This window comes from Corvus cornix, chromosome 21 (assembly GCF_000738735.6).
Source record: "Corvus cornix cornix isolate S_Up_H32 chromosome 21, ASM73873v5, whole genome shotgun sequence".
Lineage (NCBI taxonomy): Eukaryota > Metazoa > Chordata > Aves > Passeriformes > Corvidae > Corvus > Corvus cornix.
This window is the reverse complement of record NC_046350.1, coordinates 3,789,490-3,801,378: the sequence shown is the minus strand read 5'-3', so window position 1 is coordinate 3,801,378 and position 11,889 is coordinate 3,789,490. Positions and strand designations below refer to the sequence as shown.

The 11,889-nt window shown below is 49.3% G+C and overlaps 1 long non-coding RNA gene across 1 annotated transcript; it reads left to right on the top strand.

The window, feature by feature from the left end:
- Nucleotides 1-736: 736 nt before the first annotated feature.
- On the top strand, nt 737-9,944 carry LOC120411115. The gene is made up of 3 exons (XR_005603540.1): nt 737-899; nt 5,030-5,100; nt 9,154-9,944. It is a non-coding gene; the product is annotated as an uncharacterized LOC120411115 (long non-coding RNA).
- Nucleotides 9,945-11,889: the final 1,945 nt, after the last annotated feature.

The window sequence follows — 11,889 nt, the reverse complement described above, 5'->3', positions numbered from 1 at the left end:
GCTCCATTTGTGCTTGGAAAAAGCTCTGAGCTACCTTTAGGTGTCCAGCTGGGCAGCTGAGAGCTGAATTCTGATCCAAAAGCAGGGAGCACCAATGTTTTGTGGATATTTAATAAAAACCAGTAGTCTCTGAGTGGAGGGAAAACTGCCACAGTTGCTTCAGCAGTTGCTTGGTACTTTCTCTTTAAGTGGCTCATGAGATTTTTAGTTTGGGAATTAAACTGCTTCCTCAATATGTCTCAGTCTTCAGACTTCTGGGCTGATTTTGCAATTGCTCTTCTGGTTTTAATGATCTTTGTTTGCTAGGACAGAATTTTAGTTGCTACCTGAACACCTCAGAAGAAATTTAAACAGAACAATTCAATGTGAGAGTTTGAAAATGTTCAAGGGAAAACCTTCAGTGTCAGCCCAGAGCCAAATTTAATAAGCAGGTACTTTCTATGAAAGGAATTTTTGGTGGCTCCCACAATCCTTCTGATTACACCATGATTTTACCTGATGAAGTTCCCAACTGCTCATGATTCTTCAGTCAGGTGCATCTGCTCCTGCACTCATCCATCTGCATTAGGAGCTTTCCCAGTTTCCATAGTAACTGGGCAATTTAACATATCTGCCCTTACAGTATCTTACAGTGAAATACTCTGTCCATTTTATAAATGTGCAGCCAGAGGTGCGGGGAACAAAGTGATTTGCCCGGGGTTACAGAGTTCATCTGCAGCTGAATGGGGTAAGAACATTGCTTTTTCCAGAGTTCCAGGGAAATGCCGGAGCTGCCAGGCTGCCCGTTCCCAGGGAGGCGTTTGCTGGATCACATCGGCTGAAGGTTGTGTCCCAAGCGTTCCTTTTCTCAGCCTTGGAAAAGAGACTTTCAGAAATGAGGAGGTTGGAGTCGGAGCAGGGTGAGTAATGAAACGAGAAATCAAAACTTGCAAGTAATGTATTCAGCAGAAATGCCAGCCACATTCCTGGGATAAATAACTCCCGATGAATAATTCAACCGGCGTCATCACTACAGGGCACAGGAGCAGGATTGGTTTCTAATTATTTGGCCTTTTCCTCTGTAAAAGTTCAACCCAGATTCAGCCCCCGACATATTCCAGCTCAGGGTCCAGGTTTTGCTTGTGGCTTGGCTGGAGATAGCCCAGGGTCAGCTTTGGAGCTGTGCTGAGCACCCTCATTTCTCTCTGAAACTCCAGGAATTTGGGTTTTTGCAGGGTACAAAGCCACCCTTCAAAAAAAAAAAAAAAAAAAAAAAGGCATCTGGAGCCTCCAAACTTTGTGGAAATAGGAAAACTTTGAAAGCTGTTGAGGAATCCTGGATTAACACAGCACACACGGAGTAGGGAAAAGGCTGGTGGCCTTTGGAACAGCTTCTCACATTAATTTTCTTCCAACGCTGACAGCTTTGATTTATTACCTAAAGGCTGGTTAGAAAACACCCAGACGTGAGTGAAGCCAGGAGTTATGGAAAGAAAAGGAAAAGATGGTAAACACAGTGATGGATAGCACTGGGACACCGACAAAGCCTGCCCTGCTCTCCTGCTGCACCCAAATATCGGCTCCCCGTGAGGATGGGTGTCCAGCCCTGGCAGTGCTGCCTGGAACTGCTCCCAGCAGACCAACCAGGGAGGAAGCTTCTGTTGGGATTTGCTGCCTTCTCATCTGTCACTTCGATGTTGGTGCTGATTTCTGCCTCAGAGTGGGTGTTTGGAGTTGAGCTGATCACTGGGAAGTCCTTGCTGGGCAAAAAAAGTTGTTTGCAAGTGCTTCTCACACAGAAATCAAAACGAGATATTATTTCCCAACAGAAATTGGCTAAGATGAGTTAAAGAGAGTTGCCAAAATTATTTGCTGAGGATCCCTGGCTGCTCAGGGCTCTCACAGCCCTTTGCTGGATCAAATTCCTATTTTAAAAAGAAGAGCTGGTCCTGCAAACCGAAGTGAACAAAGTCACTGAGGAGCACGAGTTGTCTTTAATGTCATCAGTGGCTTTAAATATTTAGAAAGCACAGTGTAAACACCTTCAGAGCAGGCAGACAACTCCCCTGGTGCCCAGAATTGTTGGGATGTACAAACAGCCAGCACTGCTCAGGGTGTGGAGCCGCAGCTCCAGACTTTCCACCACAGTTTTACATTCTCGTGTCATTTACAGCTCTTCCTCCAGACCGAGCCTGTTGGCACCGTGTCCCAAAATGTTTCTCATTAGTAAACTTTTCATAACCTCCCAAAACTGCCACAACTGCAGGAGAAAAGGCCCCAGGATGCCAGCTGGAGCTGGCACTTGGCTCTCGGGGCTGTTTGCTTAGCTGGGTTTGAGGGATGCTCCGGCGCAGCTCGCGGGACGTGTGACTGCTCTGACCTGAGCCCCTGGCCCTGCTCCAGAGGACCCTGCACACTCCATGGGAATGTGGCAATGCTTTCCACCTGTCTCTTCCATCCCTCACCCCCAGCTTTGAGCCATCTGCTCGTGAACCCCAGCCCAGAGCCCTCGGAACACGCTCGGAGCTGGGCTGAATGAAGTAACAATGAGATTGCAGAGCAGCTCGGGGCCTGTTTAATGCTGAATTAGGGGTGAGAGAGCCCTGCTTTTCCCGGGTTCACCATCACACAGCCTCAAAACTCCCAGGAATTCCAATTTCTTTTACCTGCAGAGCCCCTGAGCTGTGTGTGTGACAGGGAGGGGCTGGCACAGCTGGATGCAGATGTTGGGGACATCTTTGTGCCACTTGTTCATCCCGGAGTGCTCTGTGCAGGATGATAGAAGTGCTGCTTTCCTTCAGTTTTCCTGTCAAATGCCGGTTCTTTCGCTGGGAGGGACCAGGGCTAGCCTGGAATTCCCCTTTGGAGATGCAAGAGGTGATGTGGGAGGTGATTCCAGGGGTTTTGGGGTGGTCCCTGCAGCATGACAGAGCTGCGGAGTTATTTCCCAAGGCCTCAATTTTTCCATTTCCCAGGAAATTTGTTAATTTGAGGATGAGTGCTTGGATCTCAGGTTAGTGAAACCCTTTAAACCGATTCAGAACCTTCAGACAATTAAAAAATAGAAATATTTTCCAGGATTCCTCTTCCTTTTCAAATAACCAAGACCATTACCCTAAATATATAAATTTTCCACCAAGACTTTTGTTTAGGCACACTTTACATCACTTCTTATGCTCAGAGCCTGCCTGCTTTACTCCAGCATGGAAAAAAATAACCTGTGAGCTCTGAGTAGTTCTCAGATGCTGAGTTCCAAACTACTGAATTAAATCTGAATGCCGGTGGGTTCTGCACCTCCCCAGTTGTCCATCACTCGCAGGGTTTATTACATTTTAGAGGATGCCCTTGAATCCAGCCACCCCCAGAGATACAGGCTGGACTTCGGGAGCCCAAGGAGAAGGAGGGCACGGAAGAGTCCCCAGAGCTGCTCCAGTTTAGCCACACAGAATTTAAGTTTCCTTTTAAAGAACAATGTTTGTAGCCTGATTTCTATTTTATAATTTGTTTGCAGATTCCATTTCCCTTCCTCCCTATCTTTTAGGAGTTCCAAAGGAAATCTATTTCCCCCCAGTTTAGATTTTTTTTCATCTAGCAAACATTGGTTTTGCTCTTTTTCCCAGTGGTGTTGTTCCTGCCACAGTTGATGGGGTTTTTTGGAGTTGTTTGGCAGAGGGAATGTCTGAGAGCACTTGTGGGAGTGGGTCCTGCTCCCTCCAAGGAACTTCGGTGCTCCAAGGATCCTGGAGGAGTCTTGTGCTCTGTAGGGATTCTCCTAAGACATCACTTTTAACAGTAGACACTAAAACCAGAGAGCTTTAAACCATTTCTCTTTCATGCAGGGAAAATTCAAGAGGGAGGCTTGGGCCATGTGGAGCCCATAAAAACCAAGGCAAAATGTTTCAAAACTATCTGACATCTGCAGATAGGGTTGGGGTTGGTTTTTTTTAATGTTTCAAAAGTGTTGAATATTAAAAAAAAACCCTCAACAGGAGTTTAAATAAACACAGGCAAGTGAGTCAGTAAGAAGATATAAAATCATCAGGAAAGGCTGAGTTTGTTTTAATACAGGGATTACTGTAAACACTCGCCACGCATGGTAACAATTTGTAGCCCATGTGTTTTGAAATATCATAGCTGGTGTCAATAAACACATTAAAATTCAACTTCAAAGAGCTCTGTGGATATTTGGAGTGTCACGAAGACATTGCAACCCGGGGGTTTGGGATGGAAACAAGTGTGGGAGCAATCAAATAGCTCTTCTGTGAAGGAAGGGATCTTGTCAGGCTGTTAGAGCTAAGCATCTGTGAGGGTGATTATTACTTCTTACGCTCAGAGCGGCTCCCAGCCCCTGATTTCTTTCTGTCTCCCTCCCCTCCTACCCTGACCTGCTGCTTTGGCTCTCCCACCTGCTGGGTCTCTCTTCCCAGGGTTTGTTTCTCCAGGCAGGGACAGCCTGACTGATTCCCAGCTCTGTCGCAGCGAGAATCACAAATTCCATTTGTATCTGGAGCAGGGTGACTGTGGCACAACCTGGGGGTTGTGGGGACAGAGCTCATCCGTGCTTGGGATGTTGTGGGAATTGAGTTCTTCCTGCATTTCCAAGGTGCTTCTCCGCCTGGAGTTCATGTTCTGCCCCAAACAGTGGGTACCACCCAGTCAAGGCATTATAGACCCATGGAATGTCCTGAGTTGGAAAGGACCCACAAGGATCATCCAGTGCAGCTCCTGGCCCTGCACAGACCCCCCAACAGCCCCACCCTGGGCATCCCTGGCAGCGCTGTCCAAACACTCCTGGAGCTCTGGCAGCCTCGGGGCTGGGACCATTCCCTGGGGAGCCTGGGCAGTGCCCAGCAGCCTCTGGGGGAAGAACCTTTCCCAAAATCCAACCTAACCCTGCCCTGGCCCAGCTGCAGCCGTTCCCTGGGTCCAGTCCTTATCCCAGGGAGCAGAGATCAGAACTGCCCCTCATGGGGAAGCTGTAGAGGAGTTACTGGCTCATTTGGGGTGGATTTGCTCCTCTCACTCGTGTTCCTCTGGTGTCTCTCCCCAGCTCTCAGAAAACGAGCCATCCCTCCGTTCCCAAACGAGATCCTGTCACATCAGCACGAGCCAGAGCACCAGGTGAGCACGGGCTGGGTTTGATGTCTCACATTGTCTCATCTACAAATTCAATTTCCTGCACTTGAGCTAAACACAAACAGCCCTTCCCCTCATTGCAAACCCCACAGCGCCCAAATGAATTCGCACATGTCCTTTTTTAAGGTGACAGAACCAATCTGAGGGAACAGATGAGCATTCCCATGTCCAGGTTTAATCATCCCCATCAAGATTCCCTTGTTTTAATACTGAACCTCATGTTGACAGCGGAGTGCTCCATGTGCAGGCCAGGCAGGATTAAATGGGGCTTCTTGGGGGATGTTTGGAACAACCTTTGCAATGCTGAGGGCACCTGTTGGCATTAATAGAGCAGCGTGTGTGGGAACAGGGGGGAAATCCAGGCTGGCTGGACACGAATACGGAGGGGACTGGGGACATTGCTGACACTTGACACGTGTTGGAGTCGAAGCAGAGTGGAAATAACAGGCACAGGGATGACCCCTGGTTCCGTGTTTTAGGATTTTATCTGGGGTACAAACACCTCTGCGCACAGGCAGCTTTTGCTTGCATTGGAATTGCTGTTTAATCCATATTTTTGTTTGGAACCTGTCCCTGATTCATCAGCACCTTCCTGGAGTCGCTGTAGCACCTTTGCCATGCGAGTTGCAGGAAAGGGTAATTAAATTTAATAGAAGCCACCCTTGCTTTGAAGCTGCCCTGGTTTTAGGGCCACAAGGAGAAGCAATTAAACTCCAGCAGCCACGGATTCAAGCTGAAGGTACAGAGTCATTTATTCATTTTTTTTAAAGGAAATTTCCTCTGTAAACGGATTTGAATTGTAAGATCTGATTGGATTTTAAAGCTATAGAGATTTCCTTCTTTGGGAAATCTTCTCTTGAAGCAAAATGAAATTATTTCAAGATTTCATGGTTTTACCAAAAATTAGTGTTTAAATGAGGTCACAAGGAAAGGGAAAAATATTCCAGAATGCCAGAATCAGTGCCAAAGGTAGTTCTAAATATTTAAAAACAATTTTTAGGAGTTTCCTATAACGGATCAGTTGGAAAAGGTCTGATTCCAGTGCAGACATTATTCAGAAAAGCAAACTGCTAACTCAGTTAATATTTAGAAGGAGAAAAAATTGTCCTCAACTTCACCAACTCCTGGAAATATTTGTAGAGCCAGAGGCACACATGAAAAACCTCACTGGTTTTCTCCTCTCTTCCCCTCCCAGAGTTCCCAGGTGTGCAGGGATGCAGGACCTGAGCCCTGCGGGAGCAGCACCTTCTCCACTGGGAGATCCTTCCCTCTGAGGTCTCTGGAATATTTGGGGCTTGGACTCTGAACATTATTTTTGACCTCATTAAAAGCATTTCCTTTGGAAACCCAGCAAAACCCCAAAGAGAGTCCAAATATAAATCAATGCAAATGCAATTACTGTGAACCCCCCCCTCCTCTGTGCCTCGGGGCTGGAAAAATCCATCGATTCTCGGGTGTAATTTATCTGGGAAGTAGGAACACCCCACCTCACTTCCAGTGTGAGCCCTGAATCAAAGGCTCTGCGCTGGCCGGGTCCCTGGAGGAGGCAGCGCTGCCGGTGCAGCTGCGAGGGACTGGGAGAACATGAGAGAGAGGACAGGAGACTGGGATCTTGGAGAACTGGGATCACAGAGGACTGGGAGCATGGGGGACTGGGAGCATGGGGGGCTGGGAGCATGGGGGACTGAGAGCATGGGGGATTGGGATCATGGGGGATTGGGATCATGGGGGAGTGGGATCTTGGTGGGCTGGGGTCACAAAGGAATGGGAGCCCAGAGGTCTTGGATCACAGAGGACTTGGATCACAAAGGACTGGGAGCACAGAGGACTGGGAGCATGGGGGACTGGGAGCATGGGGGATTGGGATCATGGGGGAGTGGGATCACAGGGATCTTGGAGGACTGGGATCTTGAAGGACTGGGATCACAAAAGACTGGGATCACAGGGGACTGGCAGCTCGATGGAATGGTTCCTATTTGTGACTGGAGGACCTGGAAGGTTCTGGCTTAGCTCAGTACCAGGAGCCGCCGTGGATCAGCACCATTCCCACCCGGGATGTCTGGCTCCCTGTGGTCAGGAATCAGCCCCCTGAGCTCAGCCAGGCTCTGGACACTGTGAGGTCAGCTGGAGTCTCTGTTTGGTTATTTCTGCTCTTGTGGCACGCTCCAAATGCAAACCTGGCATGTTTGGAGTGAGCCTGAGGGATGGCTGGACAGGGGAAGGAACCCAGACCTAAAGGGACGTTTTGTGTGTTCCTTTCCTGGTGGAAATTGGGGCAGATGCATCCTGGGGTGGGCATGGAGAAGGTTTGGAGGTGTCTGTGTGGACAGGGAAGCTGAGAGCTGACTGGGGCCCATCAGTCCTTTGTGCCCTGAAGAAGAAATGGCTGAGATGGAGTTGGAAATTGTCCAGGCCGGGCTGGTCCTGGGCCACCACATGGTCCCTGCCAAGGCCATCACCTGCCAGGTGGCACTGCCAGCCTAGATTTCAGGCTGAGGTGTCACCAAACACCTGGTGAGTGCCCAAACTCCGGGGCAGAGGGAAATTGTCAGGGATATGCAGCACAAGCTGCGCTGTGTTGCTTCAGATTTCAGCCAAAACACGCAGGAAAAGCCAGAAAAACTGAGTTGTGAGGACATTCTCCCTGATGGATGGGCTGTCAAGGTAGGAGAGCCTGAAACTTCCAATTCCAAGCTCCTGAAACTCCCACAGCAGCAGAAATCCCAGGGCTGGGGGTTGGGAGGATGGTCCTCTGGAGCATCACCAAGTGTTGGGAGCATATCCAGCCCAAATTCCTCAAGAATGTGCTCCTGTTGGGCAAGTTCCCTCCTTTCCAAGCTGGCAGAGAGGCTTCTGAAGGAGCTCCAGGCAGGAGTTCCCAAGGCAGCTCATGTCAGGGCTGTTTCGCCCCGAGGCTGGATGTGCTCCATGTGGGTTGGTGCTTCCATGCTTGGCAGCTTAGGAGCATTTAGGAATATGGGGACTACCAGGGGAGACCATAATGAGGTTGGACCAGCAGTGTTCCAGAGAAAAATCCTTTTGAAAATTTCAGTAGGACCATCCAGGAGGTTTTTGGGTTTTTTTAAGTGCCAATCTGACCAGCTGGAGAGCAGTTAATAAATCAGTACAAAAATAATTGATTTATAGTAAGTGATTTTATAGCTTACTGAAGAAAGGTCCCTTGTGCATTGGGCTAAAGAAAGAGCCCTTGTTGGGAGCACTATTGGCCATCCAAGATGTTGGGTTTAATTCTCGAAATGTGTTGATCCCTGCTAGAACTGCAAACAGTTTGTCAGACTTTTAAACGCTCGGGAAGGAGCCCCCTCCACGCTGTGCCCGCAGGGACTGGCTCCGTGCCACTCCCTGTAAGCTGCCAGGGACTGGGAAGAGAAGGGGAAACCAGGGGGCTCAGGGGGGCTGTGACCCTTCCCCATGGCCCTGGGGATCTCCTGCAGGAGCTCCACGGTTGTTTTTGCTCACAAAATGAGTCGATCTGGTTGTTAAAGCAGAGGTGCTCTCACATCTCTGTGCTCTCGGCAGCCTTCCTGTGGGATTGGCTGTGGCACATCCCATAAAACATCGTCTCTGTTTGTCCACCCCTGGAGTTTCACCACTATTGCAGCGTCAGAACCGTGTGAGTTTAAATTTAGATAATAATGTTCATTAAAATTAGTAAATTAGAGAGCATGAAGTGAGAGGTACCTGACTTGGGGTCATTCTTAGAGGACTGCTAAAGAAAAGTTTTAATGTCAGGGATCTGAGGGATCAATCCCAAGCTGGCATCAATCCTCTTTGGATAAAGCTGGATATACTGGAGGAAGTGTTATCTCTGTGCCTTATCACCAAGTGCTGGGGGAAGTGATGATCTTGCAAACTTTTGCTGAAATTATTGAACAAATCTGCCCTGCCATGCTCAGTGTTTATAAATAATTCCACTGGTGTAAATATCCTGGCTAAGTGAGCTAAGGAATTCCTGGGAAAGGTGCGAATTTCCAGCAATTAAATTTGAATTCAATTAAATAACTTCTGTGTTTACAGAGACCTTTATCTGCACCTGCCACATCAGTGCACTGCTTCCAGGCAGGCAAGAGGAATCCCACCAGGATTTCTGCTCGGCCCTGTGATTTATAAATTGCTCAGGAGCGACTGGGGGAAATCCCCTGAAGATACACCTGAGAACTTAGGAATCTGCTCAGGACTGACAGGAGAAGAGCTGGAATCTGCCTCGTTCACCCTTCAGTCCCAGGGCCTGCCGGTGCTCCTGCAGCTCCGGAGATGCATCTCCAAACTCATGGATGCCCTCTGCTGCCTTGGGACGAGCAGTCACCTGTCACCTCTTCCCACGGCCCTGGCAAGGATCAGGGGCTCTTTTCCTGCTCCTGCAGGACATTCCCAGGGCTCTGAAGAAGGCACGGCCACCCCTGGGCTCAGCCAGCCTCGGCAGGGCACGGGGGAAATCAAATGGGCTGGAAGGACGTGGGCAGGGGAGCGGAGAGAGATTTAGGAGAACTCCACAAACCCCACCAAACCTCATTTTCTCCATGATCAAGAAGAAATCAAAGAGTTGTGGGGAAAAACACAAGGTTTTCCTGCTCCAGAGGCTTCCCAAATTTGAGATCCATGTTATTGCCATCAAGTTAATGCAAGAATTCAGAGCTCTCTGGGGCTGTTCTGAAATCAGGATCAACAATCCTCCGGTCTGTGGTGTCACTTTCCAGCAGCCCACTGGAAAAGGGTGAGCAAAAAGGGATGGCTGGGGACAGTTTAAATATTCCACAGCTCCCTGAGTTTCGTGTGGGGAGGGATTTTCTGTGGCTGAAGTGTTTAATCTAAGGCAAATAAATTTTTTTTTAAATGCACCAAAAAGGTGTGATGCAAAATAAAAATGGAAAAATAAACTGTGCTGGCAAGCAGAGGGAAACCTGGGTGAGCAGAATGGGGGGGAAGGGAAGGGAAGGGAAGGGAAGGGAAGGGAAGGGAAGGGAAGGGAAGGGAAGGGAAGGGAAGGGAAGGGAAGGGAAGGGAAGGGAAGGGAAGGGAAGGGAAGGGAAGGGAAGGGAAGGGAGCTCTGCAGACCCAGCACAGACACAAGCTGTGCTCACAGAGTGACACCCAGAGAGGTCTGTGAGTGCTTTTAAAGAGACTTCACCCTCACAGAGCACTGCTGATGTAATCCCAGATGGGTCCATTGATACAGAGCTCATTTTGCATCCAGGGACCCAGGTCAGCTCCTCCCAGCTGAAAATCCTTCAACAGCCCATCATTACTGGTGTTCAGCACCCCAGGACTGGGCTGGCCTTGCTGTTTCCATTCCCCTTCTCAGGCACGACTTTGCTCAAGGGCACACCACAAGATAGCAGAACTTGGCACGTGTTCCCTGACTCCAGACTCGTTCCAGCCTCCTGGCCATCTTGTGTTGCCGTGGCTGCACAAGGCACCAGGAATTCATTCCCTCGCTTTTATTTCAGTTTTGCTTTGGAGGGTCTGAGGTCTCAATCATTTGGGACTTGATTCCCTCATCTCCTTCATACCACAAGGAGTTGCAGAAGTCCTTCCTCTGATGGATTCCCACCTGTGCTGTGGGTACATGGAGGATTTAAATTGTAGATTCATCCAGGCAGGGTGTGGAGTCTCCCTCTCTGGAGATATTCCAAACCCACCTGGATGCATTCCTGTGCCACCTGCTCCAGCCTTGGATGATCTCCAGAGGGCCCTTCCAATCCCAGCTATCCTGGGCTTCTGTAAACTCCTGGGGTCTTTCTGGTCTCAGGAAAGCAGCACCAGTCTGGTGAGCAGAGGACTGGTTATGAGGATTAAAGAGTGGGAGCCAAATGCCATCACTCCAAATTTCCCCCTTTTCCTTCTTCTCCCCCAGATTTCTGTGCTGACCATGATGCCACAAGGTCTGGAGTATCCCTTGGCTCAATTGTGGTCACCTGTCCTGGCTGTATCCCCTCCCAGCTCCTTGTGCATCCCAATCCACTCCTGCTGGGGTGAGGAGCAAAGGCCTTGGCTCTGTGCAAGCATTAGTGAAAACATCCCGTTGTTATCCACACTGCTCCCAGCACAAACCTCAAACAGCCCCACACCAGCTACCAGGAAGAAAATTAACTTTATCCCAGCAAATTCTGGTCATTTCTCCTTCCTTCCCTCCCCAAGCCTCATTTAAGTTCCAATCCAGCAGCAGCTCCTTATTTTCTTTTAAATGTCAAACTATTCATCATTTTGCACTTTGCCCGTTTGCCTTGAGTTTGAAGGTTTTGTGGGCACTCTGTGCTGTCGGCCCAGGACAATGCTCAGTGCTTACCCCAAACAATGCAGTCCTTGTCACCCTGCCCGTTGTTGGTGCAGGCTCTGGAGAGCTGCACGCGAGCTCTGTCCCTGTGATCACACTCACCATGAAACCCTGCACTCAAACACACACTGGGCAGTCCTTGTCTTCATTATTCCAGTCTCCTGTCCCTCACCCACACTGGAAGGTGCTCTTGCCCTGCCCTGCAGGTCTCAGGGAGGATGGTGATGGGAAATTTGTCCCAAAATCAGCTGGGTACAGCTGCTGAGGGCAACTCCTCTGAAGGGACGCAAAGAAAAGCTGGGAAAGGAGCACCTTTGTTTTCTGAGTGATGCTGAGAGAGCTCAGAACAGGGCCAGCAGGCAGGGCCAGGGCTGAATTATCCAGATAAATTGGGTTTTTCTTCCCCATCCATGGTCGGAATGAAGGGATTCCAGGCAGCCTGGCCCTGGCAAACCCAGCAGCTCCTTGTGGGAGCGTGG